The sequence below is a fragment of the Carassius gibelio genome, chromosome B19 (assembly GCF_023724105.1).
Source record: "Carassius gibelio isolate Cgi1373 ecotype wild population from Czech Republic chromosome B19, carGib1.2-hapl.c, whole genome shotgun sequence".
Taxonomy (NCBI): Eukaryota; Metazoa; Chordata; class Actinopteri; order Cypriniformes; family Cyprinidae; genus Carassius; species Carassius gibelio.
Window position 1 is genome coordinate 1534452 of NC_068414.1, and position 26960 is coordinate 1561411.

The 26960-nt window shown below is 47.3% G+C and overlaps 19 non-coding genes across 19 annotated transcripts; all 19 read right to left on the minus strand.

The window, feature by feature from the left end:
* Positions 1-819: 819 nt before the first annotated feature.
* trnag-ucc (transfer RNA glycine (anticodon UCC)) lies at positions 820-891 on the minus strand. Its single transcript has one exon. It is a non-coding gene; the product is annotated as a tRNA-Gly (tRNA).
* A 1601-nt stretch (positions 892-2492) lies between these two features.
* On the minus strand, positions 2493-2564 carry trnag-ucc (transfer RNA glycine (anticodon UCC)). Its single transcript has one exon. It is a non-coding gene; the product is annotated as a tRNA-Gly (tRNA).
* A 1613-nt stretch (positions 2565-4177) lies between these two features.
* Positions 4178-4249, minus strand: trnag-ucc (transfer RNA glycine (anticodon UCC)). The gene has a single exon. It is a non-coding gene; the product is annotated as a tRNA-Gly (tRNA).
* A 1613-nt stretch (positions 4250-5862) lies between these two features.
* Positions 5863-5934, minus strand: trnag-ucc (transfer RNA glycine (anticodon UCC)). The gene has a single exon. It is a non-coding gene; the product is annotated as a tRNA-Gly (tRNA).
* Positions 5935-7532: 1598 nt separating this feature from the next.
* trnag-ucc (transfer RNA glycine (anticodon UCC)) lies at positions 7533-7604 on the minus strand. Its single transcript has one exon. It is a non-coding gene; the product is annotated as a tRNA-Gly (tRNA).
* Positions 7605-10541: 2937 nt separating this feature from the next.
* Positions 10542-10613, minus strand: trnag-ucc (transfer RNA glycine (anticodon UCC)). Its single transcript has one exon. It is a non-coding gene; the product is annotated as a tRNA-Gly (tRNA).
* Positions 10614-11241: 628 nt separating this feature from the next.
* LOC127980469 (U5 spliceosomal RNA) lies at positions 11242-11356 on the minus strand. The gene has a single exon (XR_008159493.1). It is a non-coding gene; the product is annotated as a U5 spliceosomal RNA (small nuclear RNA).
* A 1217-nt stretch (positions 11357-12573) lies between these two features.
* On the minus strand, positions 12574-12645 carry trnag-ucc (transfer RNA glycine (anticodon UCC)). Its single transcript has one exon. It is a non-coding gene; the product is annotated as a tRNA-Gly (tRNA).
* Positions 12646-14241: 1596 nt separating this feature from the next.
* trnag-ucc (transfer RNA glycine (anticodon UCC)) lies at positions 14242-14313 on the minus strand. Its single transcript has one exon. It is a non-coding gene; the product is annotated as a tRNA-Gly (tRNA).
* A 631-nt stretch (positions 14314-14944) lies between these two features.
* Positions 14945-15059, minus strand: LOC127980470 (U5 spliceosomal RNA). Its single transcript, XR_008159494.1, has one exon. It is a non-coding gene; the product is annotated as a U5 spliceosomal RNA (small nuclear RNA).
* A 1229-nt stretch (positions 15060-16288) lies between these two features.
* On the minus strand, positions 16289-16360 carry trnag-ucc (transfer RNA glycine (anticodon UCC)). The gene has a single exon. It is a non-coding gene; the product is annotated as a tRNA-Gly (tRNA).
* Positions 16361-16991: 631 nt separating this feature from the next.
* Positions 16992-17106, minus strand: LOC127980471 (U5 spliceosomal RNA). Its single transcript, XR_008159495.1, has one exon. It is a non-coding gene; the product is annotated as a U5 spliceosomal RNA (small nuclear RNA).
* A 1231-nt stretch (positions 17107-18337) lies between these two features.
* Positions 18338-18409, minus strand: trnag-ucc (transfer RNA glycine (anticodon UCC)). Its single transcript has one exon. It is a non-coding gene; the product is annotated as a tRNA-Gly (tRNA).
* Positions 18410-19040: 631 nt separating this feature from the next.
* On the minus strand, positions 19041-19155 carry LOC127980472 (U5 spliceosomal RNA). Its single transcript, XR_008159496.1, has one exon. It is a non-coding gene; the product is annotated as a U5 spliceosomal RNA (small nuclear RNA).
* A 1232-nt stretch (positions 19156-20387) lies between these two features.
* trnag-ucc (transfer RNA glycine (anticodon UCC)) lies at positions 20388-20459 on the minus strand. Its single transcript has one exon. It is a non-coding gene; the product is annotated as a tRNA-Gly (tRNA).
* A 1601-nt stretch (positions 20460-22060) lies between these two features.
* Positions 22061-22132, minus strand: trnag-ucc (transfer RNA glycine (anticodon UCC)). Its single transcript has one exon. It is a non-coding gene; the product is annotated as a tRNA-Gly (tRNA).
* Positions 22133-23745: 1613 nt separating this feature from the next.
* Positions 23746-23817, minus strand: trnag-ucc (transfer RNA glycine (anticodon UCC)). The gene has a single exon. It is a non-coding gene; the product is annotated as a tRNA-Gly (tRNA).
* A 1613-nt stretch (positions 23818-25430) lies between these two features.
* On the minus strand, positions 25431-25502 carry trnag-ucc (transfer RNA glycine (anticodon UCC)). The gene has a single exon. It is a non-coding gene; the product is annotated as a tRNA-Gly (tRNA).
* Positions 25503-26130: 628 nt separating this feature from the next.
* LOC127980473 (U5 spliceosomal RNA) lies at positions 26131-26245 on the minus strand. The gene has a single exon (XR_008159497.1). It is a non-coding gene; the product is annotated as a U5 spliceosomal RNA (small nuclear RNA).
* Between the last annotated feature and the right edge of the window lie 715 nt (positions 26246-26960).

Here is a 26960-nt window from a genome sequence, read left to right on the forward strand (position 1 = left end):
TAGATGAGCCGCAGATACAAATCCCTTGTAAAGACCACCTGGACAAGACCACAGGAAACAGATGATTCTTCTGCACAGTCTGACATTCCTGCAGCCTGGAGCTGATCTACTGGTTTCGTCTGACAAGGGGAGAACTGTCTCCCCGACTGAGCCTGGTTTCTCACCGGGTTTTTTCTCCATCCTTTCACCGATCGAGTTTTGGTTTCTTGCCTCTGTCGCTTCTGGCAGGCGGAGCTGGGGACACTTCATGTACAGCGATATCGTTGACTTGATTGCAAATTATTGCACAGATACTATTTAAACTGAACTTAGCTGAATGATGTCATCAAAGAGTTCAATAACGAAATGCCTTTAACTGTCATTTTGCTTTTTGACGCACTGTGTTCCTAATTAATGTTGTTCAGTTGCATTGACGCAATACTTTTTGTTTAAAGCGCAATTTAAAAAAAAAAAAAAAAAAAAAGAGTCCAAACAATGACCCCTGCTACGGGTAGTGTTCCAATTGTTATGCGACTTCAGCAAATGATGGGTCCATCAGAAATTTTACGGTGCTAGGGCTGGGTCTGCGTCAGAAGAAGCCATGCATTGTTTAGTTATGTCAGTGCAGTGCCGTCAGTTGGGGGAGAAACGGCAGCATGCACGGCTCCTCGTTAGTATAGTGGACAGTATCTCCGCCTGTCACGCGGAAGACCGGGGTTCGATTCCCCGACGGGGAGAGCTGGTTCTTTTCGTCTTCCGAATGATCCATCCAAAATGTTTGGTTGGAGTCGCAGGTCACAGAAGGAGTTCTGCTTCGACGTCAGCCCGAGCCAAAGGACATGCGTTGGCCGGGAATCGAACCCGGGTCAACTGCTTGGAAGGCAGCTATGCTCACCACTATACCACCAACGCAGGCGGAAGTCAGTAGCTTTATTGACGCACTGTGTTCCTAATAAATGTTGTTCAGTTGCATTGACACAATACTTTTTGTTTAAAGCGCAATTAAAAAAAAAAAAAAAAAAAAAAAGAGTCCAAACAATGACCCCTGCTACCGGTAGTGTTGCAAGTGTTATGCGACTTCAGCTAATGATGGGTCCATCCGAAATTATTCCATCCAAAAGTTTTGGGTGGAGGCACAGGTCACAGAGGGAGTTCTGCTTCGACGTCAGCCCGAGCCAAAGGACATGCGCACTGCTCTCTCCAACTGCTTGGAAGGCAGCTATGCTCACCACTATACCACCAACGCAGTCAGCAGTCAGCAACTTGCGCCGTCACTAAGAAGGCTCGAAGTGCACGAGTCGCCGATAGGGCTAGAGGAGCAGATGAGATCTTTGTTTGGACCCGTCACTAAAGAGAGCCTTCAAGAATTTGCATCCCGTCACGTACAAGAAAGCGCTGCCTTCCCATCCGGCTAAATAAACACGAAGTGGTCAAACGCAGAGAGTGCCTATAATAACCAAAAGCCCAATCAAGGCAATCTCTTTCTCATGCCTCTATCTGAAAAGTTGGATAAAATCTTATATGAAAAAAAAAGTCTTTTAAAGAAATCCCTTATTCCGAGGTCACCGTAGCCACCAGATCCAGTCTGTATCCGCTTCAGTCACCCGGATCCAGTCCGTATCCAGAGAAGATGGTGGATCAACACCTAGAAAGGACCTCTATGGCCCAGAAACACAGCGGAGACCGTGACAACTAGATGAGCCGCAGATACAAATCCCTTGTAAAGACCACCTGGACAAGACCACAGGAAACAGATGATTCTTCTGCACAGTCTGACATTCCTGCAGCCTGGAGCTGATCTACTGGTTTCGTCTGACAAGGGGAGAACTGTCTCCCCGACTGAGCCTGGTTTCTCACCGGGTTTTTTCTCCATCCTTTCACCGATCGAGTTTTGGTTTCTTGCCTCTGTCGCTTCTGGCAGGCGGAGCTGGGGACACTTCATGTACAGCGATATCGTTGACTTGATTGCAAATTATTGCACAGATACTATTTAAACTGAACTTAGCTGAATGATGTCATCAAAGAGTTCAATAACGAAATGCCTTTAACTGTCATTTTGCTTTTTGACGCACTGTGTTCCTAATTAATGTTGTTCAGTTGCATTGACGCAATACTTTCTGTTTAAAGCGCAATTTAAAAAAAAAAAAAAAAAAAAAAGAGTCCAAACAATGACCCCTGCTACGGGTAGTGTTCCAAGTGTTATGCGACTTCAGCAAATGATGGGTCCATCAGAAATTTTACGGTGCTAGGGCTGGGTCTGCGTCAGAAGAAGCCATGCATTGTTTAGTTATGTCAGTGCAGTGCCGTCAGTTGGGGGAGAAACGGCAGCATGCACGGCTCCTCGTTAGTATAGTGGACAGTATCTCCGCCTGTCACGCGGAAGACCGGGGTTCGATTCCCCGACGGGGAGAGCTGGTTCTTTTCGTCTTCCGAATGATCCATCCAAAATGTTTGGTTGGAGTCGCAGGTCACAGAAGGAGTTCTGCTTCGACGTCAGCCCGAGCCAAAGGACATGCGTTGGCCGGGAATCGAACCCGGGTCAACTGCTTGGAAGGCAGCTATGCTCACCACTATACCACCAACGCAGGCGGAAGTCAGTAGCTTTATTGACGCACTGTGTTCCTAATAAATGTTGTTCAGTTGCATTGACACAATACTTTTTGTTTAAAGCGCAATTAAAAAAAAAAAAAAAAAAAAAAAAGAGTCCAAACAATGACCCCTGCTACCGGTAGTGTTGCAAGTGTTATGCGACTTCAGCTAATGATGGGTCCATCCGAAATTATTCCATCCAAAAGTTTTGGGTGGAGGCACAGGTCACAGAGGGAGTTCTGCTTCGACGTCAGCCCGAGCCAAAGGATATGCGTTGGCCGGGAATCGAATCCGGGTCAACTGCTTGGAAGGCAGCTATGCTCACCACTATACCACCAACGCAGTCAGCAGTCAGCAACTTGCGCCGTCACTAAGAAGGCTCGAAGTGCACGAGTCGCCGATAGGGCTAGAGGAGCAGATGAGATCTTTGTTTGGACCCGTCACTAAAGAGAGCCTTCAAGAATTTGCATCCCGTCACGTACAAGAAAGCGCTGCCTTCCCATCCGGCTAAATAAACACGAAGTGGTCAAACGCAGAGAGTGCCTATAATAACCAAAAGCCCAATCAAGGCAATCTCTTTCTCATGCCTCTATCTGAAAAGTTGGATAAAATCTTATATGAAAAAAAAAGTCTTTTAAAGAAATCCCTTATTCCGAGGTCACCGTAGCCACCAGATCCAGTCTGTATCCGCTTCAGTCACCCGGATCCAGTCCGTATCCAGAGAAGATGGTGGATCAACACCTAGAAAGGACCTCTATGGCCCAGAAACACAGCGGAGACCGTGACAACTAGATGAGCCGCAGATACAAATCCCTTGTAAAGACCACCTGGACAAGACCACAGGAAACAGATGATTCTTCTGCACAGTCTGACATTCCTGCAGCCTGGAGCTGATCTACTGGTTTCGTCTGACAAGGGGAGAACTGTCTCCCCGACTGAGCCTGGTTTCTCACCGGGTTTTTTCTCCATCCTTTCACCGATCGAGTTTTGGTTTCTTGCCTCTGTCGCTTCTGGCAGGCGGAGCTGGGGACACTTCATGTACAGCGATATCGTTGACTTGATTGCAAATTATTGCACAGATACTATTTAAACTGAACTTAGCTGAATGATGTCATCAAAGAGTTCAATAACGAAATGCCTTTAACTGTCATTTTGCTTTTTGACGCACTGTGTTCCTAATTAATGTTGTTCAGTTGCATTGACGCAATACTTTCTGTTTAAAGCGCAATTTAAAAAAAAAAAAAAAAAAAAAAGAGTCCAAACAATGACCCCTGCTACGGGTAGTGTTCCAAGTGTTATGCGACTTCAGCAAATGATGGGTCCATCAGAAATTTTACGGTGCTAGGGCTGGGTCTGCGTCAGAAGAAGCCATGCATTGTTTAGTTATGTCAGTGCAGTGCCGTCAGTTGGGGGAGAAACGGCAGCATGCACGGCTCCTCGTTAGTATAGTGGACAGTATCTCCGCCTGTCACGCGGAAGACCGGGGTTCGATTCCCCGACGGGGAGAGCTGGTTCTTTTCGTCTTCCGAATGATCCATCCAAAATGTTTGGTTGGAGTCGCAGGTCACAGAAGGAGTTCTGCTTCGACGTCAGCCCGAGCCAAAGGACATGCGTTGGCCGGGAATCGAACCCGGGTCAACTGCTTGGAAGGCAGCTATGCTCACCACTATACCACCAACGCAGGCGGAAGTCAGTAGCTTTATTGACGCACTGTGTTCCTAATAAATGTTGTTCAGTTGCATTGACACAATACTTTTTGTTTAAAGCGCAATTAAAAAAAAAAAAAAAAAAAAAAAAGAGTCCAAACAATGACCCCTGCTACCGGTAGTGTTGCAAGTGTTATGCGACTTCAGCTAATGATGGGTCCATCCGAAATTATTCCATCCAAAAGTTTTGGGTGGAGGCACAGGTCACAGAGGGAGTTCTGCTTCGACGTCAGCCCGAGCCAAAGGATATGCGTTGGCCGGGAATCGAATCCGGGTCAACTGCTTGGAAGGCAGCTATGCTCACCACTATACCACCAACGCAGTCAGCAGTCAGCAACTTGCGCCGTCACTAAGAAGGCTCGAAGTGCACGAGTCGCCGATAGGGCTAGAGGAGCAGATGAGATCTTTGTTTGGACCCGTCACTAAAGAGAGCCTTCAAGAATTTGCATCCCGTCACGTACAAGAAAGCGCTGCCTTCCCATCCGGCTAAATAAACACGAAGTGGTCAAACGCAGAGAGTGCCTATAATAACCAAAAGCCCAATCAAGGCAATCTCTTTCTCATGCCTCTATCTGAAAAGTTGGATAAAATCTTATATGAAAAAAAAAGTCTTTTAAAGAAATCCCTTATTCCGAGGTCACCGTAGCCACCAGATCCAGTCTGTATCCGCTTCAGTCACCCGGATCCAGTCCGTATCCAGAGAAGATGGTGGATCAACACCTAGAAAGGACCTCTATGGCCCAGAAACACAGCGGAGACCGTGACAACTAGATGAGCCGCAGATACAAATCCCTTGTAAAGACCACCTGGACAAGACCACAGGAAACAGATGATTCTTCTGCACAGTCTGACATTCCTGCAGCCTGGAGCTGATCTACTGGTTTCGTCTGACAAGGGGAGAACTGTCTCCCCGACTGAGCCTGGTTTCTCACCGGGTTTTTTCTCCATCCTTTCACCGATCGAGTTTTGGTTTCTTGCCTCTGTCGCTTCTGGCAGGCGGAGCTGGGGACACTTCAAGTACAGCGATATCGTTGACTTGATTGCAAATTATTGCACAGATACTATTTAAACTGAACTTAGCTGAATGATGTCATCAAAGAGTTCAATAACGAAATGCCTTTAACTGTCATTTTGCTTTTTGACGCACTGTGTTCCTAATTAATGTTGTTCAGTTGCATTGACGCAATACTTTTTGTTTAAAGCGCAATTAAAAAAAAAAAAAAAAAAAAAAAGAGTCCAAACAATGACCCCTGCTACGGGTAGTGTTCCAAGTGTTATGCGACTTCAGCTAATGATGGGTCCATCAGAAATTTTACGGTGCTAGGGCTGGGTCTGCGTCAGAAGAAGCCATGCATTGTTTAGTTATGTCAGTGCAGTGCCGTCAGTTGGGGGAGAAACGGCAGCATGCACGGCTCCTCGTTAGTATAGTGGACAGTATCTCCGCCTGTCACGCGGAAGACCGGGGTTCGATTCCCCGACGGGGAGAGCTGGTTCTTTTCGTCTTCCGAATGATCCATCCAAAATGTTTGGTTGGAGTCGCAGGTCACAGAAGGAGTTCTGCTTCGACGTCAGCCCGAGCCAAAGGACATGCGTTGGCCGGGAATCGAACCCGGGTCAACTGCTTGGAAGGCAGCTATGCTCACCACTATACCACCAACGCAGGCGGAAGTCAGTAGCTTTATTGACGCACTGTGTTCCTAATAAATGTTGTTCAGTTGCATTGACACAATACTTTTTGTTTAAAGCGCAATTAAAAAAAAAAAAAAAAAAAAAAGAGTCCAAACAATGACCCCTGCTACGGGTAGTGTTGCAAGTGTTATGCGACTTCAGCTAATGATGGGTCCATCCGAAATTATTCCATCCAAAATTTTGGGTGGAGGCACAGGTCACAGAGGGAGTTCTGCTTCGACGTCAGCCCGAGCCAAAGGACATGCGCACTGCTCTCTCCAACTGCTTGGAAGGCAGCTATGCTCACCACTATACCACCAAAGCAGTCAGCAGTCAGCAACTTGCGCCGTCACTAAGAAGGCTCGAAGTGCACGAGTCGCCGATAGGGCTAGAGGAGCAGATGAGATCTTTGTTTGGACCCGTCACTAAAGAGAGCCTTCAAGAATTTGCATCCCGTCACGTACAAGAAAGCGCTGCCTTCCCATCCGGCTAAATAAACACGAAGTGGTCAAACGCAGAGAGTGCCTATAATAACCAAAAGCCCAATCAAGGCAATCTCTTTCTCATGCCTCTATCTGAAAAGTTGGATAAAATCTTATATGAAAAAAAAAGTCTTTTAAAGAAATCCCTTATTCCGAGGTCACCGTAGCCACCAGATCCAGTCTGTATCCGCTTCAGTCACCCGGATCCAGTCCGTATCCAGAGAAGATGGTGGATCAACACCTAGAAAGGACCTCTATGGCCCAGAAACACAGCGGAGACCGTGACAACTAGATGAGCCGCAGATACAAATCCCTTGTAAAGACCACCTGGACAAGACCACAGGAAACAGATGATTCTTCTGCACAGTCTGACATTCCTGCAGCCTGGAGCTGATCTACTGGTTTCGTCTGACAAGGGGAGAACTGTCTCCCCGACTGAGCCTGGTTTCTCACCGGGTTTTTTCTCCATCCTTTCACCGATCGAGTTTTGGTTTCTTGCCTCTGTCGCTTCTGGCAGGCGGAGCTGGGGACACTTCATGTACAGCGATATCGTTGACTTGATTGCAAATTATTGCACAGATACTATTTAAACTGAACTTAGCTGAATGATGTCATCAAAGAGTTCAATAACGAAATGCCTTTAACTGTCATTTTGCTTTTTGACGCACTGTGTTCCTAATTAATGTTGTTCAGTTGCATTGACGCAATACTTTCTGTTTAAAGCGCAATTTAAAAAAAAAAAAAAAAAAAAAGAGTCCAAACAATGACCCCTGCTACGGGTAGTGTTCCAAGTGTTATGCGACTTCAGCAAATGATGGGTCCATCAGAAATTTTACGGTGCTAGGGCTGGGTCTGCGTCAGAAGAAGCCATGCATTGTTTAGTTATGTCAGTGCAGTGCCGTCAGTTGGGGGAGAAACGGCAGCATGCACGGCTCCTCGTTAGTATAGTGGACAGTATCTCCGCCTGTCACGCGGAAGACCGGGGTTCGATTCCCCGACGGGGAGAGCTGGTTCTTTTCGTCTTCCGAATGATCCATCCAAAATGTTTGGTTGGAGTCGCAGGTCACAGAAGGAGTTCTGCTTCGACGTCAGCCCGAGCCAAAGGACATGCGTTGGCCGGGAATCGAACCCGGGTCAACTGCTTGGAAGGCAGCTATGCTCACCACTATACCACCAACGCAGGCGGAAGTCAGTAGCTTTATTGACGCACTGTGTTCCTAATAAATGTTGTTCAGTTGCATTGACACAATACTTTTTGTTTAAAGCGCAATTAAAAAAAAAAAAAAAAAAAAAAAAGAGTCCAAACAATGACCCCTGCTACCGGTAGTGTTGCAAGTGTTATGCGACTTCAGCTAATGATGGGTCCATCCGAAATTATTCCATCCAAAAGTTTTGGGTGGAGGCACAGGTCACAGAGGGAGTTCTGCTTCGACGTCAGCCCGAGCCAAAGGACATGCGCACTGCTCTCTCCAACTGCTTGGAAGGCAGCTATGCTCACCACTATACCACCAACGCAGTCAGCAGTCAGCAACTTGCGCCGTCACTAAGAAGGCTCGAAGTGCACGAGTCGCCGATAGGGCTAGAGGAGCAGATGAGATCTTTGTTTGGACCCGTCACTAAAGAGAGCCTTCAAGAATTTGCATCCCGTCACGTACAAGAAAGCGCTGCCTTCCCATCCGGCTAAATAAACACGAAGTGGTCAAACGCAGAGAGTGCCTATAATAACCAAAAGCCCAATCAAGGCAATCTCTTTCTCATGCCTCTATCTGAAAAGTTGGATAAAATCTTATATGAAAAAAAAAGTCTTTTAAAGAAATCCCTTATTCCGAGGTCACCGTAGCCACCAGATCCAGTCTGTATCCGCTTCAGTCACCCGGATCCAGTCCGTATCCAGAGAAGATGGTGGATCAACACCTAGAAAGGACCTCTATGGCCCAGAAACACAGCGGAGACCGTGACAACTAGATGAGCCGCAGATACAAATCCCTTGTAAAGACCACCTGGACAAGACCACAGGAAACAGATGATTCTTCTGCACAGTCTGACATTCCTGCAGCCTGGAGCTGATCTACTGGTTTCGTCTGACAAGGGGAGAACTGTCTCCCCGACTGAGCCTGGTTTCTCACCGGGTTTTTTCTCCATCCTTTCACCGATCGAGTTTTGGTTTCTTGCCTCTGTCGCTTCTGGCAGGCGGAGCTGGGGACACTTCATGTACAGCGATATCGTTGACTTGATTGCAAATTATTGCACAGATACTATTTAAACTGAACTTAGCTGAATGATGTCATCAAAGAGTTCAATAACGAAATGCCTTTAACTGTCATTTTGCTTTTTGACGCACTGTGTTCCTAATTAATGTTGTTCAGTTGCATTGACGCAATACTTTCTGTTTAAAGCGCAATTTAAAAAAAAAAAAAAAAAAAAAAGAGTCCAAACAATGACCCCTGCTACGGGTAGTGTTCCAAGTGTTATGCGACTTCAGCAAATGATGGGTCCATCAGAAATTTTACGGTGCTAGGGCTGGGTCTGCGTCAGAAGAAGCCATGCATTGTTTAGTTATGTCAGTGCAGTGCCGTCAGTTGGGGGAGAAACGGCAGCATGCACGGCTCCTCGTTAGTATAGTGGACAGTATCTCCGCCTGTCACGCGGAAGACCGGGGTTCGATTCCCCGACGGGGAGAGCTGGTTCTTTTCGTCTTCCGAATGATCCATCCAAAATGTTTGGTTGGAGTCGCAGGTCACAGAAGGAGTTCTGCTTCGACGTCAGCCCGAGCCAAAGGACATGCGTTGGCCGGGAATCGAATCCGGGTCAACTGCTTGGAAGGCAGCTATGCTCACCACTATACCACCAACGCAGTCAGCAGTCAGCAACTTGCGCCGTCACTAAGAAGGCTCGAAGTGCACGAGTCGCCGATAGGGCTAGAGGAGCAGATGAGATCTTTGTTTGGACCCGTCACTAAAGAGAGCCTTCAAGAATTTGCATCCCGTCACGTACAAGAAAGCGCTGCCTTCCCATCCGGCTAAATAAACACGAAGTGGTCAAACGCAGAGAGTGCCTATAATAACCAAAAGCCCAATCAAGGCAATCTCTTTCTCATGCCTCTATCTGAAAAGTTGGATAAAATCTTATATGAAAAAAAAAGTCTTTTAAAGAAATCCCTTATTCCGAGGTCACCGTAGCCACCAGATCCAGTCTGTATCCGCTTCAGTCACCCGGATCCAGTCCGTATCCAGAGAAGATGGTGGATCAACACCTAGAAAGGACCTCTATGGCCCAGAAACACAGCGGAGACCGTGACAACTAGATGAGCCGCAGATACAAATCCCTTGTAAAGACCACCTGGACAAGACCACAGGAAACAGATGATTCTTCTGCACAGTCTGACATTCCTGCAGCCTGGAGCTGATCTACTGGTTTCGTCTGACAAGGGGAGAACTGTCTCCCCGACTGAGCCTGGTTTCTCACCGGGTTTTTTCTCCATCCTTTCACCGATCGAGTTTTGGTTTCTTGCCTCTGTCGCTTCTGGCAGGCGGAGCTGGGGACACTTCATGTACAGCGATATCGTTGACTTGATTGCAAATTATTGCACAGATACTATTTAAACTGAACTTAGCTGAATGATGTCATCAAAGAGTTCAATAACGAAATGCCTTTAACTGTCATTTTGCTTTTTGACGCACTGTGTTCCTAATTAATGTTGTTCAGTTGCATTGACGCAATACTTTTTGTTTAAAGCGCAATTAAAAAAAAAAAAAAAAAAAAAAAGAGTCCAAACAATGACCCCTGCTACGGGTAGTGTTCCAAGTGTTATGCGACTTCAGCTAATGATGGGTCCATCAGAAATTTTACGGTGCTAGGGCTGGGTCTGCATCAGAAGAAGCCATGCATTGTTTAGTTATGTCAGTGCAGTGCAGTCGGGGGAGAAACGGCAGCATGCACGGCTCCTCGTTAGTATAGTGGACAGTATCTCCGCCTGTCACGCGGAAGACCGGGGTTCGATTCCCCGACGGGGAGAGCTGGTTCTTTTCGTCTTCCGAATGATCCATCCAAAATGTTTGGTTGGAGTCGCAGGTCACATAAGGAGTTCTGCTTCGACATCAGCCCGAGCCAAAGGACATGCGTTGGCCGGGAATCGAACCCGGGTCAACTGCTTGGAAGGCAGCTATGCTCACCACTATACCACCAACGCAGGCGGAAGTCAGTAGCTTTATTGACGCACTGTGTTCCTAATAAATGTTGTTCAGTTGCATTGACACAATACTTTTTGTTTAAAGCGCAATTAAAAAAAAAAAAAAAAAAAAAGAGTCCAAACAATGACCCCTGCTACCGGTAGTGTTGCAAGTGTTATGCGACTTCAGCTAATGATGGGTCCATCCGAAATTATTCCATCCAAAAGTTTTGGGTGGAGGCACAGGTCACAGAGGGAGTTCTGCTTCGACGTCAGCCCGAGCCAAAGGATATGCGTTGGCCGGGAATCGAATCCGGGTCAACTGCTTGGAAGGCAGCTATGCTCACCACTATACCACCAACGCAGTCAGCAGTCAGCAACTTGCGCCGTCACTAAGAAGGCTCGAAGTGCACGAGTCGCCGATAGGGCTAGAGGAGCAGATGAGATCTTTGTTTGGACCCGTCACTAAAGAGAGCCTTCAAGAATTTGCATCCCGTCACGTACAAGAAAGCGCTGCCTTCCCATCCGGCTAAATAAACACGAAGTGGTCAAACGCAGAGAGTGCCTATTCAGACGATGACCAGTGGCAAGCCCTCTCGCAGCATGCTGCCGGACGGTCAAACTGATTCTGCTCTTGACATTTCGATGTAGCTCTGCTGTGAGCAGAGCACCCAAAAATACAGGTCACTCGCAAAAGTTCCCCTCCACGGAAATCTTTAGTAAAAGGCGAAAGATTTATGCGACAATGAAGAGAAACTCGAGCTGTGTCTCCAAACCCTCGGGCCTGTGCGCTGCCTCTGTTAAACTACTACGCTCGCCAAGGGTCATCAAGGGTGACAATGCCTGCCCACATGTGTTTAGTCAGCACCCCCCCCCCCCCCCCACTCCAAAAGGGAGGAGTAAAACTCAAAAAAGTCCTCTCGGTCCACCAATAACCAAAAGCCCAATCAAGGCAATCTCTTTCTCATGCCTCTATCTGAAAAGTTGGATAAAATCTTATATGAAAAAAAAAGTCTTTTAAAGAAATCCCTTATTCCGAGGTCACCGTAGCCACCAGATCCAGTCTGTATCCGCTTCAGTCACCCGGATCCAGTCCGTATCCAGAGAAGATGGTGGATCAACACCTAGAAAGGACCTCTATGGCCCAGAAACACAGCGGAGACCGTGACAACTAGATGAGCCGCAGATACAAATCCCTTGTAAAGACCACCTGGACAAGACCACAGGAAACAGATGATTCTTCTGCACAGTCTGACATTCCTGCAGCCTGGAGCTGATCTACTGGTTTCGTCTGACAAGGGGAGAACTGTCTCCCCGACTGAGCCTGGTTTCTCACCGGGTTTTTTCTCCATCCTTTCACCGATCGAGTTTTGGTTTCTTCCCTCTGTCGCTTCTGGCAGGCGGAGCTGGGGACACTTCATGTACAGCGACATCGTTGACTTGATTGCAAATTATTGCACAGATACTATTTAAACTGAACTTAGCTGAATGATGTCATCAAAGAGTTCAATAACGAAATGCCTTTAACTGTCATTTTGCTTTTTGACGCACTGTGTTCCTAATTAATGTTGTTCAGTTGCATTGACGCAATACTTTTTGTTTAAAGCGCAATTTAAAAAAAAAAAGAGTCCAAACAATGACCCCTGCTACGGGTAGTGTTCCAAGTGTTATGCGACTTCAGCTAATGATGGGTCCATCAGAAATTTTACGGTGCTAGGGCTGGGTCTGCGTCAGAAGAAGCCATGCATTGTTTAGTTATGTCAGTGCAGTGACGTCAGTTGGGGGAGAAACGGCAGCATGCACGGCTCCTCGTTAGTATAGTGGACAGTATCTCCGCCTGTCACGCGGAAGACCGGGGTTCGATTCCCCGACGGGGAGAGCTGGTTCTTTTCGTCTTCCGAATGATCCATCCAAAATGTTTGGTTGGAGTCGCAGGTCACAGAAGGAGTTCTGCTTCGACGTCAGCCCGAGCCAAAGGACATGCGTTGGCCGGGAATCGAACCCGGGTCAACTGCTTGGAAGGCAGCTATGCTCACCACTATACCACCAACGCAGGCGGAAGTCAGTAGCTTTATTGACGCACTGTGTTCCTAATAAATGTTGTTCAGTTGCATTGACACAATACTTTTTGTTTAAAGCGCAATTAAAAAAAAAAAAAAAAAAAAGAGTCCAAACAATGACCCCTGCTACGGGTAGTGTTGCAAGTGTTATGCGACTTCAGCTAATGATGGGTCCATCCGAAATTATTCCATCCAAAATTTTGGGTGGAGGCACAGGTCACAGAGGGAGTTCTGCTTCGACGTCAGCCCGAGCCAAAGGACATGCGCACTGCTCTCTCCAACTGCTTGGAAGGCAGCTATGCTCACCACTATACCACCAACGCAGTCAGCAGTCAGCAACTTGCGCCGTCACTAAGAAGGCTCGAAGTGCACGAGTCGCCGATAGGGCTAGAGGAGCAGATGAGATCTTTGTTTGGACCCGTCACTAAAGAGAGCCTTCAAGAATTTGCATCCCGTCACGTACAAGAAAGCGCTGCCTTCCCATCCGGCTAAATAAACACGAAGTGGTCAAACGCAGAGAGTGCCTATAATAACCAAAAGCCCAATCAAGGCAATCTCTTTCTCATGCCTCTATCTGAAAAGTTGGATAAAATCTTATATGAAAAAAAAAGTCTTTTAAAGAAATCCCTTATTCCGAGGTCACCGTAGCCACCAGATCCAGTCTGTATCCGCTTCAGTCACCCGGATCCAGTCCGTATCCAGAGAAGATGGTGGATCAACACCTAGAAAGGACCTCTATGGCCCAGAAACACAGCGGAGACCGTGACAACTAGATGAGCCGCAGATACAAATCCCTTGTAAAGACCACCTGGACAAGACCACAGGAAACAGATGATTCTTCTGCACAGTCTGACATTCCTGCAGCCTGGAGCTGATCTACTGGTTTCGTCTGACAAGGGGAGAACTGTCTCCCCGACTGAGCCTGGTTTCTCACCGGGTTTTTTCTCCATCCTTTCACCGATCGAGTTTTGGTTTCTTGCCTCTGTCGCTTCTGGCAGGCGGAGCTGGGGACACTTCATGTACAGCGATATCGTTGACTTGATTGCAAATTATTGCACAGATACTATTTAAACTGAACTTAGCTGAATGATGTCATCAAAGAGTTCAATAACGAAATGCCTTTAACTGTCATTTTGCTTTTTGACGCACTGTGTTCCTAATTAATGTTGTTCAGTTGCATTGACGCAATACTTTCTGTTTAAAGCGCAATTTAAAAAAAAAAAAAAAAAAAAAGAGTCCAAACAATGACCCCTGCTACGGGTAGTGTTCCAAGTGTTATGCGACTTCAGCAAATGATGGGTCCATCAGAAATTTTACGGTGCTAGGGCTGGGTCTGCGTCAGAAGAAGCCATGCATTGTTTAGTTATGTCAGTGCAGTGCCGTCAGTTGGGGGAGAAACGGCAGCATGCACGGCTCCTCGTTAGTATAGTGGACAGTATCTCCGCCTGTCACGCGGAAGACCGGGGTTCGATTCCCCGACGGGGAGAGCTGGTTCTTTTCGTCTTCCGAATGATCCATCCAAAATGTTTGGTTGGAGTCGCAGGTCACAGAAGGAGTTCTGCTTCGACGTCAGCCCGAGCCAAAGGACATGCGTTGGCCGGGAATCGAACCCGGGTCAACTGCTTGGAAGGCAGCTATGCTCACCACTATACCACCAACGCAGGCGGAAGTCAGTAGCTTTATTGACGCACTGTGTTCCTAATAAATGTTGTTCAGTTGCATTGACACAATACTTTTTGTTTAAAGCGCAATTAAAAAAAAAAAAAAAAAAAAAAAAGAGTCCAAACAATGACCCCTGCTACCGGTAGTGTTGCAAGTGTTATGCGACTTCAGCTAATGATGGGTCCATCCGAAATTATTCCATCCAAAAGTTTTGGGTGGAGGCACAGGTCACAGAGGGAGTTCTGCTTCGACGTCAGCCCGAGCCAAAGGATATGCGTTGGCCGGGAATCGAATCCGGGTCAACTGCTTGGAAGGCAGCTATGCTCACCACTATACCACCAACGCAGTCAGCAGTCAGCAACTTGCGCCGTCACTAAGAAGGCTCGAAGTGCACGAGTCGCCGATAGGGCTAGAGGAGCAGATGAGATCTTTGTTTGGACCCGTCACTAAAGAGAGCCTTCAAGAATTTGCATCCCGTCACGTACAAGAAAGCGCTGCCTTCCCATCCGGCTAAATAAACACGAAGTGGTCAAACGCAGAGAGTGCCTATTCAGACGATGACCAGTGGCAAGCCCTCTCGCAGCATGCTGCCTGACGGTCAAACTGATTCTGCTCTTGACATTTCGATGTAGCTCTGCTGTGAGCAGAGCACCCAAAAATACAGGTCACTCGCAAAAGTTCCCCTCCACGGAAATCTTTAGTAAAAGGCGAAAGATTTATGCGACAATGAAGAGAAACTCGAGCTGTGTCTCCAAACCCTCGGGCCTGTGCGCTGCCTCTGTTAAACTACTACGCTCGCCAAGGGTCATCAAGGGTGACAATGCCTGCCCACATGTGTTTAGTCAGCACCCCCCCCCCCCCCCCCACTCCAAAAGGGAGGAGTAAAACTCAAAAAAGTCCTCTCGGTCCACCAATAACCAAAAGCCCAATCAAGGCAATCTCTTTCTCATGCCTCTATCTGAAAAGTTGGATAAAATCTTATATGAAAAAAAAAGTCTTTTAAAGAAATCCCTTATTCCGAGGTCACCGTAGCCACCAGATCCAGTCTGTATCCGCTTCAGTCACCCGGATCCAGTCCGTATCCAGAGAAGATGGTGGATCAACACCTAGAAAGGACCTCTATGGCCCAGAAACACAGCGGAGACCGTGACAACTAGATGAGCCGCAGATACAAATCCCTTGTAAAGACCACCTGGACAAGACCACAGGAAACAGATGATTCTTCTGCACAGTCTGACATTCCTGCAGCCTGGAGCTGATCTACTGGTTTCGTCTGACAAGGGGAGAACTGTCTCCCCGACTGAGCCTGGTTTCTCACCGGGTTTTTTCTCCATCCTTTCACTGATCGAGTTTTGGTTTCTTGCCTCTGTCGCTTCTGGCAGGCGGAGCTGGGGACACTTCAAGTACAGCGATATCGTTGACTTGATTGCAAATTATTGCACAGATACTATTTAAACTGAACTTAGCTGAATGATGTCATCAAAGAGTTCAATAACGAAATGCCTTTAACTGTCATTTTGCTTTTTGACGCACTGTGTTCCTAATTAATGTTGTTCAGTTGCATTGACGCAATACTTTTTGTTTAAAGCGCAATTTAAAAAAAAAAAAAAAAAAAAAAGAGTCCAAACAATGACCCCTGCTACGGGTAGTGTTCCAAGTGTTATGCGACTTCAGCTAATGATGGGTCCATCAGAAATTTTACGGTGCTAGGGCTGGGTCTGCGTCAGAAGAAGCCATGCATTGTTTAGTTATGTCAGTGCAGTGCCGTGAGTTGGGGGAGAAACGGCAGCATGCACGGCTCCTCGTTAGTATAGTGGACAGTATCTCCGCCTGTCACGCGGAAGACCGGGGTTCGATTCCCCGACGGGGAGAGCTGGTTCTTTTCGTCTTCCGAATGATCCATCCAAAATGTTTGGTTGGAGTCGCAGGTCACAGAAGGAGTTCTGCTTCGACGTCAGCCCGAGCCAAAGGACATGCGTTGGCCGGGAATCGAACCCGGGTCAACTGCTTGGAAGGCAGCTATGCTCACCACTATACCACCAACGCAGGCGGAAGTCAGTAGCTTTATTGACGCACTGTGTTCCTAATAAATGTTGTTCAGTTGCATTGACACAATACTTTTTGTTTAAAGCGCAATTAAAAAAAAAAAAAAAAAAAAAAAAGAGTCCAAACAATGACCCCTGCTACCGGTAGTGTTGCAAGTGTTATGCGACTTCAGCTAATGATGGGTCCATCCGAAATTATTCCATCCAAAAGTTTTGGGTGGAGGCACAGGTCACAGAGGGAGTTCTGCTTCGACGTCAGCCCGAGCCAAAGGATATGCGTTGGCCGGGAATCGAATCCGGGTCAACTGCTTGGAAGGCAGCTATGCTCACCACTATACCACCAACGCAGTCAGCAGTCAGCAACTTGCGCCGTCACTAAGAAGGCTCGAAGTGCACGAGTCGCCGATAGGGCTAGAGGAGCAGATGAGATCTTTGTTTGGACCCGTCACTAAAGAGAGCCTTCAAGAATTTGCATCCCGTCACGTACAAGAAAGCGCTGCCTTCCCATCCGGCTAAATAAACACGAAGTGGTCAAACGCAGAGAGTGCCTATTCAGACGATGACCAGTGGCAAGCCCTCTCGCAGCATGCTGCCTGACGGTCAAACTGATTCTGCTCTTGACATTTCGATGTAGCTCTGCTGTGAGCAGAGCACCCAAAAATACAGGTCACTCGCAAAAGTTCCCCTCCACGGAAATCTTTAGTAAAAGGCGAAAGATTTATGCGACAATGAAGAGAAACTCGAGCTGTGTCTCCAAACCCTCGGGCCTGTGCGCTGCCTCTGTTAAACTACTACGCTCGCCAAGGGTCATCAAGGGTGACAATGCCTGCCCACATGTGTTTAGTCAGCACCCCCCCCCCCCCCCCCCACTCCAAAAGGGAGGAGTAAAACTCAAAAAAGTCCTCTCGGTCCACCAATAACCAAAAGCCCAATCAAGGCAATCTCTTTCTCATGCCTCTATCTGAAAAGTTGGATAAAATCTTATATGAAAAAAAAAGTCTTTTAAAGAAATCCCTTATTCCGAGGTCACCGTAGCCACCAGATCCAGTCTGTATCCGCTTCAGTCACCCGGATCCAGTCCGTATCCAGAGAAGATGGTGGATCAACACCTAGAAAGGACCTCTATGGCCCAGAAACACAGCGGAGACCGTGACAACTAGATGAGCCGCAGATACAAATCCCTTGTAAAGACCACCTGGACAAGACCACAGGAAACAGATGATTCTTCTGCACAGTCTGACATTCCTGCAGCCTGGAGCTGATCTACTGGTTTCGTCTGACAAGGGGAGAACTGTCTCCCCGACTGAGCCTGGTTTCTCACCGGGTTTTTTCTCCATCCTTTCACCGATCGAGTTTTGGTTTCTTCCCTCTGTCGCTTCTGGCAGGCGGAGCTGGGGACACTTCATGTACAGCGATATCGTTGACTTGATTGCAAATTATTGCACAGATACTATTTAAACTGAACTTAGCTGAATGATGTCATCAAAGAGTTCAATAACGAAATGCCTTTAACTGTCATTTTGCTTTTTGACGCACTGTGTTCCTAATTAATGTTGTTCAGTTGCATTGACGCAATACTTTTTGTTTAAAGCGCAATTTAAAAAAAAAAAAAAAAAAAAAAAGAGTCCAAACAATGACCCCTGCTACGGGTAGTGTTCCAAGTGTTATGCGACTTCAGCTAATGATGGGTCCATCAGAAATTTTACGGTGCTAGGGCTGGGTCTGCGTCAGAAGAAGCCATGCATTGTTTAGTTATGTCAGTGCAGTGCCGTCAGTTGGGGGAGAAACGGCAGCATGCACGGCTCCTCGTTAGTATAGTGGACAGTATCTCCGCCTGTCACGCGGAAGACCGGGGTTCGATTCCCCGACGGGGAGAGCTGGTTCTTTTCGTCTTCCGAATGATCCATCCAAAATGTTTGGTTGGAGTCGCAGGTCACAGAAGGAGTTCTGCTTCGACGTCAGCCCGAGCCAAAGGACATGCGTTGGCCGGGAATCGAACCCGGGTCAACTGCTTGGAAGGCAGCTATGCTCACCACTATACCACCAACGCAGGCGGAAGTCAGTAGCTTTATTGACGCACTGTGTTCCTAATAAATGTTGTTCAGTTGCATTGACACAATACTTTTTGTTTAAAGCGCAATTAAAAAAAAAAAAAAAAAAAAAAAAGAGTCCAAACAATGACCCCTGCTACCGGTAGTGTTGCAAGTGTTATGCGACTTCAGCTAATGATGGGTCCATCCGAAATTATTCCATCCAAAAGTTTTGGGTGGAGGCACAGGTCACAGAGGGAGTTCTGCTTCGACGTCAGCCCGAGCCAAAGGATATGCGTTGGCCGGGAATCGAATCCGGGTCAACTGCTTGGAAGGCAGCTATGCTCACCACTATACCACCAACGCAGTCAGCAGTCAGCAACTTGCGCCGTCACTAAGAAGGCTCGAAGTGCACGAGTCGCCGATAGGGCTAGAGGAGCAGATGAGATCTTTGTTTGGACCCGTCACTAAAGAGAGCCTTCAAGAATTTGCATCCCGTCACGTACAAGAAAGCGCTGCCTTCCCATCCGGCTAAATAAACACGAAGTGGTCAAACGCAGAGAGTGCCTATTCAGACGATGACCAGTGGCAAGCCCTCTCGCAGCATGCTGCCTGACGGTCAAACTGATTCTGCTCTTGACATTTCGATGTAGCTCTGCTGTGAGCAGAGCACCCAAAAATACAGGTCACTCGCAAAAGTTCCCCTCCACGGAAATCTTTAGTAAAAGGCGAAAGATTTATGCGACAATGAAGAGAAACTCGAGCTGTGTCTCCAAACCCTCGGGCCTGTGCGCTGCCTCTGTTAAACTACTACGCTCGCCAAGGGTCATCAAGGGTGACAATGCCTGCCCACATGTGTTTAGTCAGCACCCCCCCCCCCCCCCCCCCACTCCAAAAGGGAGGAGTAAAACTCAAAAAAGTCCTCTCGGTCCACCAATAACCAAAAGCCCAATCAAGGCAATCTCTTTCTCATGCCTCTATCTGAAAAGTTGGATAAAATCTTATATGAAAAAAAAAGTCTTTTAAAGAAATCCCTTATTCCGAGGTCACCGTAGCCACCAGATCCAGTCTGTATCCGCTTCAGTCACCCGGATCCAGTCCGTATCCAGAGAAGATGGTGGATCAACACCTAGAAAGGACCTCTATGGCCCAGAAACACAGCGGAGACCGTGACAACTAGATGAGCCGCAGATACAAATCCCTTGTAAAGACCACCTGGACAAGACCACAGGAAACAGATGATTCTTCTGCACAGTCTGACATTCCTGCAGCCTGGAGCTGATCTACTGGTTTCGTCTGACAAGGGGAGAACTGTCTCCCCGACTGAGCCTGGTTTCTCACCGGGTTTTTTCTCCATCCTTTCACCGATCGAGTTTTGGTTTCTTCCCTCTGTCGCTTCTGGCAGGCGGAGCTGGGGACACTTCATGTACAGCGATATCGTTGACTTGATTGCAAATTATTGCACAGATACTATTTAAACTGAACTTAGCTGAATGATGTCATCAAAGAGTTCAATAACGAAATGCCTTTAACTGTCATTTTGCTTTTTGACGCACTGTGTTCCTAATTAATGTTGTTCAGTTGCATTGACGCAATACTTTTTGTTTAAAGCGCAATTTAAAAAAAAAAAAAAAAAAAAAAAGAGTCCAAACAATGACCCCTGCTACGGGTAGTGTTCCAAGTGTTATGCGACTTCAGCTAATGATGGGTCCATCAGAAATTTTACGGTGCTAGGGCTGGGTCTGCGTCAGAAGAAGCCATGCATTGTTTAGTTATGTCAGTGCAGTGCCGTCAGTTGGGGGAGAAACGGCAGCATGCACGGCTCCTCGTTAGTATAGTGGACAGTATCTCCGCCTGTCACGCGGAAGACCGGGGTTCGATTCCCCGACGGGGAGAGCTGGTTCTTTTCGTCTTCCGAATGATCCATCCAAAATGTTTGGTTGGAGTCGCAGGTCACAGAAGGAGTTCTGCTTCGACGTCAGCCCGAGCCAAAGGACATGCGTTGGCCGGGAATCGAACCCGGGTCAACTGCTTGGAAGGCAGCTATGCTCACCACTATACCACCAACGCAGGCGGAAGTCAGTAGCTTTATTGACGCACTGTGTTCCTAATAAATGTTGTTCAGTTGCATTGACACAATACTTTTTGTTTAAAGCGCAATTAAAAAAAAAAAAAAAAAAAAAAAAGAGTCCAAACAATGACCCCTGCTACCGGTAGTGTTGCAAGTGTTATGCGACTTCAGCTAATGATGGGTCCATCCGAAATTATTCCATCCAAAAGTTTTGGGTGGAGGCACAGGTCACAGAGGGAGTTCTGCTTCGACGTCAGCCCGAGCCAAAGGACATGCGCACTGCTCTCTCCAACTGCTTGGAAGGCAGCTATGCTCACCACTATACCACCAACGCAGTCAGCAGTCAGCAACTTGCGCCGTCACTAAGAAGGCTCGAAGTGCACGAGTCGCCGATAGGGCTAGAGGAGCAGATGAGATCTTTGTTTGGACCCGTCACTAAAGAGAGCCTTCAAGAATTTGCATCCCGTCACGTACAAGAAAGCGCTGCCTTCCCATCCGGCTAAATAAACACGAAGTGGTCAAACGCAGAGAGTGCCTATAATAACCAAAAGCCCAATCAAGGCAATCTCTTTCTCATGCCTCTATCTGAAAAGTTGGATAAAATCTTATATGAAAAAAAAAGTCTTTTAAAGAAATCCCTTATTCCGAGGTCACCGTAGCCACCAGATCCAGTCTGTATCCGCTTCAGTCACCCGGATCCAGTCCGTATCCAGAGAAGATGGTGGATCAACACCTAGAAAGGACCTCTATGGCCCAGAAACACAGCGGAGACCGTGACAACTAGATGAGCCGCAGATACAAATCCCTTGTAAAGACCACCTGGACAAGACCACAGGAAACAGATGATTCTTCTGCACAGTCTGACATTCCTGCAGCCTGGAGCTGATCTACTGGTTTCGTCTGACAAGGGGAGAACTGTCTCCCCGACTGAGCCTGGTTTCTCACCGGGTTTTTTCTCCATCCTTTCACCGATCGAGTTTTGGTTTCTTGCCTCTGTCGCTTCTGGCAGGCGGAGCTGGGGACACTTCATGTACAGCGATATCGTTGACTTGATTGCAAATTATTGCACAGATACTATTTAAACTGAACTTAGCTGAATGATGTCATCAAAGAGTTCAATAACGAAATGCCTTTAACTGTCATTTTGCTTTTTGACGCACTGTGTTCCTAATTAATGTTGTTCAGTTGCATTGACGCAATACTTTTTGTTTAAAGCGCAATTTAAAAAAAAAAAAAAAAAAAAAGAGTCCAAACAATGACCCCTGCTACGGGTAGTGTTCCAATTGTTATGCGACTTCAGCAAATGATGGGTCCATCAGAAATTTTACGGTGCTAGGGCTGGGTCTGCGTCAGAAGAAGCCATGCATTGTTTAGTTATGTCAGTGCAGTGCCGTCAGTTGGGGGAGAAACGGCAGCATGCACGGCTCCTCGTTAGTATAGTGGACAGTATCTCCGCCTGTCACGCGGAAGACCGGGGTTCGATTCCCCGACGGGGAGAGCTGGTTCTTTTCGTCTTCCGAATGATCCATCCAAAATGTTTGGTTGGAGTCGCAGGTCACAGAAGGAGTTCTGCTTCGACGTCAGCCCGAGCCAAAGGACATGCGTTGGCCGGGAATCGAACCCGGGTCAACTGCTTGGAAGGCAGCTATGCTCACCACTATACCACCAACGCAGGCGGAAGTCAGTAGCTTTATTGACGCACTGTGTTCCTAATAAATGTTGTTCAGTTGCATTGACACAATACTTTTTGTTTAAAGCGCAATTAAAAAAAAAAAAAAAAAAAAAAAGAGTCCAAACAATGACCCCTGCTACCGGTAGTGTTGCAAGTGTTATGCGACTTCAGCTAATGATGGGTCCATCCGAAATTATTCCATCCAAAAGTTTTGGGTGGAGGCACAGGTCACAGAGGGAGTTCTGCTTCGACGTCAGCCCGAGCCAAAGGATATGCGTTGGCCGGGAATCGAATCCGGGTCAACTGCTTGGAAGGCAGCTATGCTCACCACTATACCACCAACGCAGTCAGCAGTCAGCAACTTGCGCCGTCACTAAGAAGGCTCGAAGTGCACGAGTCGCCGATAGGGCTAGAGGAGCAGATGAGATCTTTGTTTGGACCCGTCACTAAAGAGAGCCTTCAAGAATTTGCATCCCGTCACGTACAAGAAAGCGCTGCCTTCCCATCCGGCTAAATAAACACGAAGTGGTCAAACGCAGAGAGTGCCTATAATAACCAAAAGCCCAATCAAGGCAATCTCTTTCTCATGCCTCTATCTGAAAAGTTGGATAAAATCTTATATGAAAAAAAAAGTCTTTTAAAGAAATCCCTTATTCCGAGGTCACCGTAGCCACCAGATCCAGTCTGTATCCGCTTCAGTCACCCGGATCCAGTCCGTATCCAGAGAAGATGGTGGATCAACACCTAGAAAGGACCTCTATGGCCCAGAAACACAGCGGAGACCGTGACAACTAGATGAGCCGCAGATACAAATCCCTTGTAAAGACCACCTGGACAAGACCACAGGAAACAGATGATTCTTCTGCACAGTCTGACATTCCTGCAGCCTGGAGCTGATCTACTGGTTTCGTCTGACAAGGGGAGAACTTTCTCCCCGACTGAGCCTGGTTTCTCACCGGGTTTTTTCTCCATCCTTTCACCGATCGAGTTTTGGTTTCTTGCCTCTGTCGCTTCTGGCAGGCGGAGCTGGGGACACTTCAAGTACAGCGATATCGTTGACTTGATTGCAAATTATTGCACAGATACTATTTAAACTGAACTTAGCTGAATGATGTCATCAAAGAGTTCAATAACGAAATGCCTTTAACTGTCATTTTGCTTTTTGACGCACTGTGTTCCTAATTAATGTTGTTCAGTTGCATTGACGCAATACTTTTTGTTTAAAGCGCAATTTAAAAAAAAAAAAAAAAAAAAAAAGAGTCCAAACAATGACCCCTGCTACGGGTAGTGTTCCAAGTGTTATGCGACTTCAGCTAATGATGGGTCCATCAGAAATTTTACGGTGCTAGGGCTGGGACTGCGTCAGAAGAAGCCATGCATTGTTTAGTTATGTCAGTGCAGTGCCGTCAGTTGGGGGAGAAACGGCAGCATGCACGGCTCCTCGTTAGTATAGTGGACAGTATCTCCGCCTGTCACGCGGAAGACCGGGGTTCGATTCCCCGACGGGGAGAGCTGGTTCTTTTCGTCTTCCGAATGATCCATCCAAAATGTTTGGTTGGAGTCGCAGGTCACAGAAGGAGTTCTGCTTCGACGTCAGCCCGAGCCAAAGGACATGCGTTGGCCGGGAATCGAACCCGGGTCAACTGCTTGGAAGGCAGCTATGCTCACCACTATACCACCAACGCAGGCGGAAGTCAGTAGCTTTATTGACGCACTGTGTTCCTAATAAATGTTGTTCAGTTGCATTGACACAATACTTTTTGTTTAAAGCGCAATTAAAAAAAAAAAAAAAAAAAAAAAGAGTCCAAACAATGACCCCTGCTACCGGTAGTGTTGCAAGTGTTATGCGACTTCAGCTAATGATGGGTCCATCCGAAATTATTCCATCCAAAAGTTTTGGGTGGAGGCACAGGTCACAGAGGGAGTTCTGCTTCGACGTCAGCCCGAGCCAAAGGATATGCGTTGGCCGGGAATCGAATCCGGGTCAACTGCTTGGAAGGCAGCTATGCTCACCACTATACCACCAACGCAGTCAGCAGTCAGCAACTTGCGCCGTCACTAAGAAGGCTCGAAGTGCACGAGTCGCCGATAGGGCTAGAGGAGCAGATGAGATCTTTGTTTGGACCCGTCACTAAAGAGAGCCTTCAAGAATTTGCATCCCGTCACGTACAAGAAAGCGCTGCCTTCCCATCCGGCTAAATAAACACGAAGTGGTCAAACGCAGAGAGTGCCTATAATAACCAAAAGCCCAATCAAGGCAATCTCTTTCTCATGCCTCTATCTGAAAAGTTGGATAAAATCTTATATGAAAAAAAAAGTCTTTTAAAGAAATCCCTTATTCCGAGGTCACCGTAGCCACCAGATCCAGTCTGTATCCGCTTCAGTCACCCGGATCCAGTCCGTATCCAGAGAAGATGGTGGATCAACACCTAGAAAGGACCTCTATGGCCCAGAAACACAGCGGAGACCGTGACAACTAGATGAGCCGCAGATACAAATCCCTTGTAAAGACCACCTGGACAAGACCACAGGAAACAGATGATTCTTCTGCACAGTCTGACATTCCTGCAGCCTGGAGCTGATCTACTGGTTTCGTCTGACAAGGGGAGAACTTTCTCCCCGACTGAGCCTGGTTTCTCACCGGGTTTTTTCTCCATCCTTTCACCGATCGAGTTTTGGTTTCTTGCCTCTGTCGCTTCTGGCAGGCGGAGCTGGGGACACTTCAAGTACAGCGATATCGTTGACTTGATTGCAAATTATTGCACAGATACTATTTAAACTGAACTTAGCTGAATGATGTCATCAAAGAGTTCAATAACGAAATGCCTTTAACTGTCATTTTGCTTTTTGACGCACTGTGTTCCTAATTAATGTTGTTCAGTTGCATTGACGCAATACTTTTTGTTTAAAGCGCAATTTAAAAAAAAAAAAAAAAAAAAAAAGAGTCCAAACAATGACCCCTGCTACGGGTAGTGTTCCAAGTGTTATGCGACTTCAGCTAATGATGGGTCCATCAGAAATTTTACGGTGCTAGGGCTGGGACTGCGTCAGAAGAAGCCATGCATTGTTTAGTTATGTCAGTGCAGTGCCGTCAGTTGGGGGAGAAACGGCAGCATGCACGGCTCCTCGTTAGTATAGTGGACAGTATCTCCGCCTGTCACGCGGAAGACCGGGGTTCGATTCCCCGACGGGGAGAGCTGGTTCTTTTCGTCTTCCGAATGATCCATCCAAAATGTTTGGTTGGAGTCGCAGGTCACAGAAGGAGTTCTGCTTCGACGTCAGCCCGAGCCAAAGGACATGCGTTGGCCGGGAATCGAACCCGGGTCAACTGCTTGGAAGGCAGCTATGCTCACCACTATACCACCAACGCAGGCGGAAGTCAGTAGCTTTATTGACGCACTGTGTTCCTAATAAATGTTGTTCAGTTGCATTGACACAATACTTTTTGTTTAAAGCGCAATTAAAAAAAAAAAAAAAAAAAAAGAGTCCAAACAATGACCCCTGCTACCGGTAGTGTTGCAAGTGTTATGCGACTTCAGCTAATGATGGGTCCATCCGAAATTATTCCATCCAAAAGTTTTGGGTGGAGGCACAGGTCACAGAGGGAGTTCTGCTTCGACGTCAGCCCGAGCCAAAGGATATGCGTTGGCCGGGAATCGAATCCGGGTCAACTGCTTGGAAGGCAGCTATGCTCACCACTATACCACCAACGCAGTCAGCAGTCAGCAACTTGCGCCGTCACTAAGAAGGCTCGAAGTGCACGAGTCGCCGATAGGGCTAGAGGAGCAGATGAGATCTTTGTTTGGACCCGTCACTAAAGAGAGCCTTCAAGAATTTGCATCCCGTCACGTACAAGAAAGCGCTGCCTTCCCATCCGGCTAAATAAACACGAAGTGGTCAAACGCAGAGAGTGCCTATTCAGACGATGACCAGTGGCAAGCCCTCTCGCAGCATGCTGCCGGACGGTCAAACTGATTCTGCTCTTGACATTTCGATGTAGCTCTGCTGTGAGCAGAGCACCCAAAAATACAGGTCACTCGCAAAAGTTCCCCTCCACGGAAATCTTTAGTAAAAGGCGAAAGATTTATGCGACAATGAAGAGAAACTCGAGCTGTGTCTCCAAACCCTCGGGCCTGTGCGCTGCCTCTGTTAAACTACTACGCTCGCCAAGGGTCATCAAGGGTGACAATGCCTGCCCACATGTGTTTAGTCAGCACCCCCCCCCCCCCCCCCACTCCAAAAGGGAGGAGTAAAACTCAAAAAAGTCCTCTCGGTCCACCAATAACCAAAAGCCCAATCAAGGCAATCTCTTTCTCATGCCTCTATCTGAAAAGTTGGATAAAATCTTATATGAAAAAAAAAGTCTTTTAAAGAAATCCCTTATTCCGAGGTCACCGTAGCCACCAGATCCAGTCTGTATCCGCTTCAGTCACCCGGATCCAGTCCGTATCCAGAGAAGATGGTGGATCAACACCTAGAAAGGACCTCTATGGCCCAGAAACACAGCGGAGACCGTGACAACTAGATGAGCCACAGATACAAATCCCTTGTAAAGACCACCTGGACAAGACCACAGGAAACAGATGATTCTTCTGCACAGTCTGACATTCCTGCAGCCTGGAGCTGATCTACTGGTTTCGTCTGACAAGGGGAGAACTGTCTCCCCGACTGAGCCTGGTTTCTCACCGGGTTTTTTCTCCATCCTTTCACCGATCGAGTTTTGGTTTCTTCCCTCTGTCGCTTCTGGCAGGCGGAGCTGGGGACACTTCATGTACAGCGATATCGTTGACTTGATTGCAAATTATTGCACAGATACTATTTAAACTGA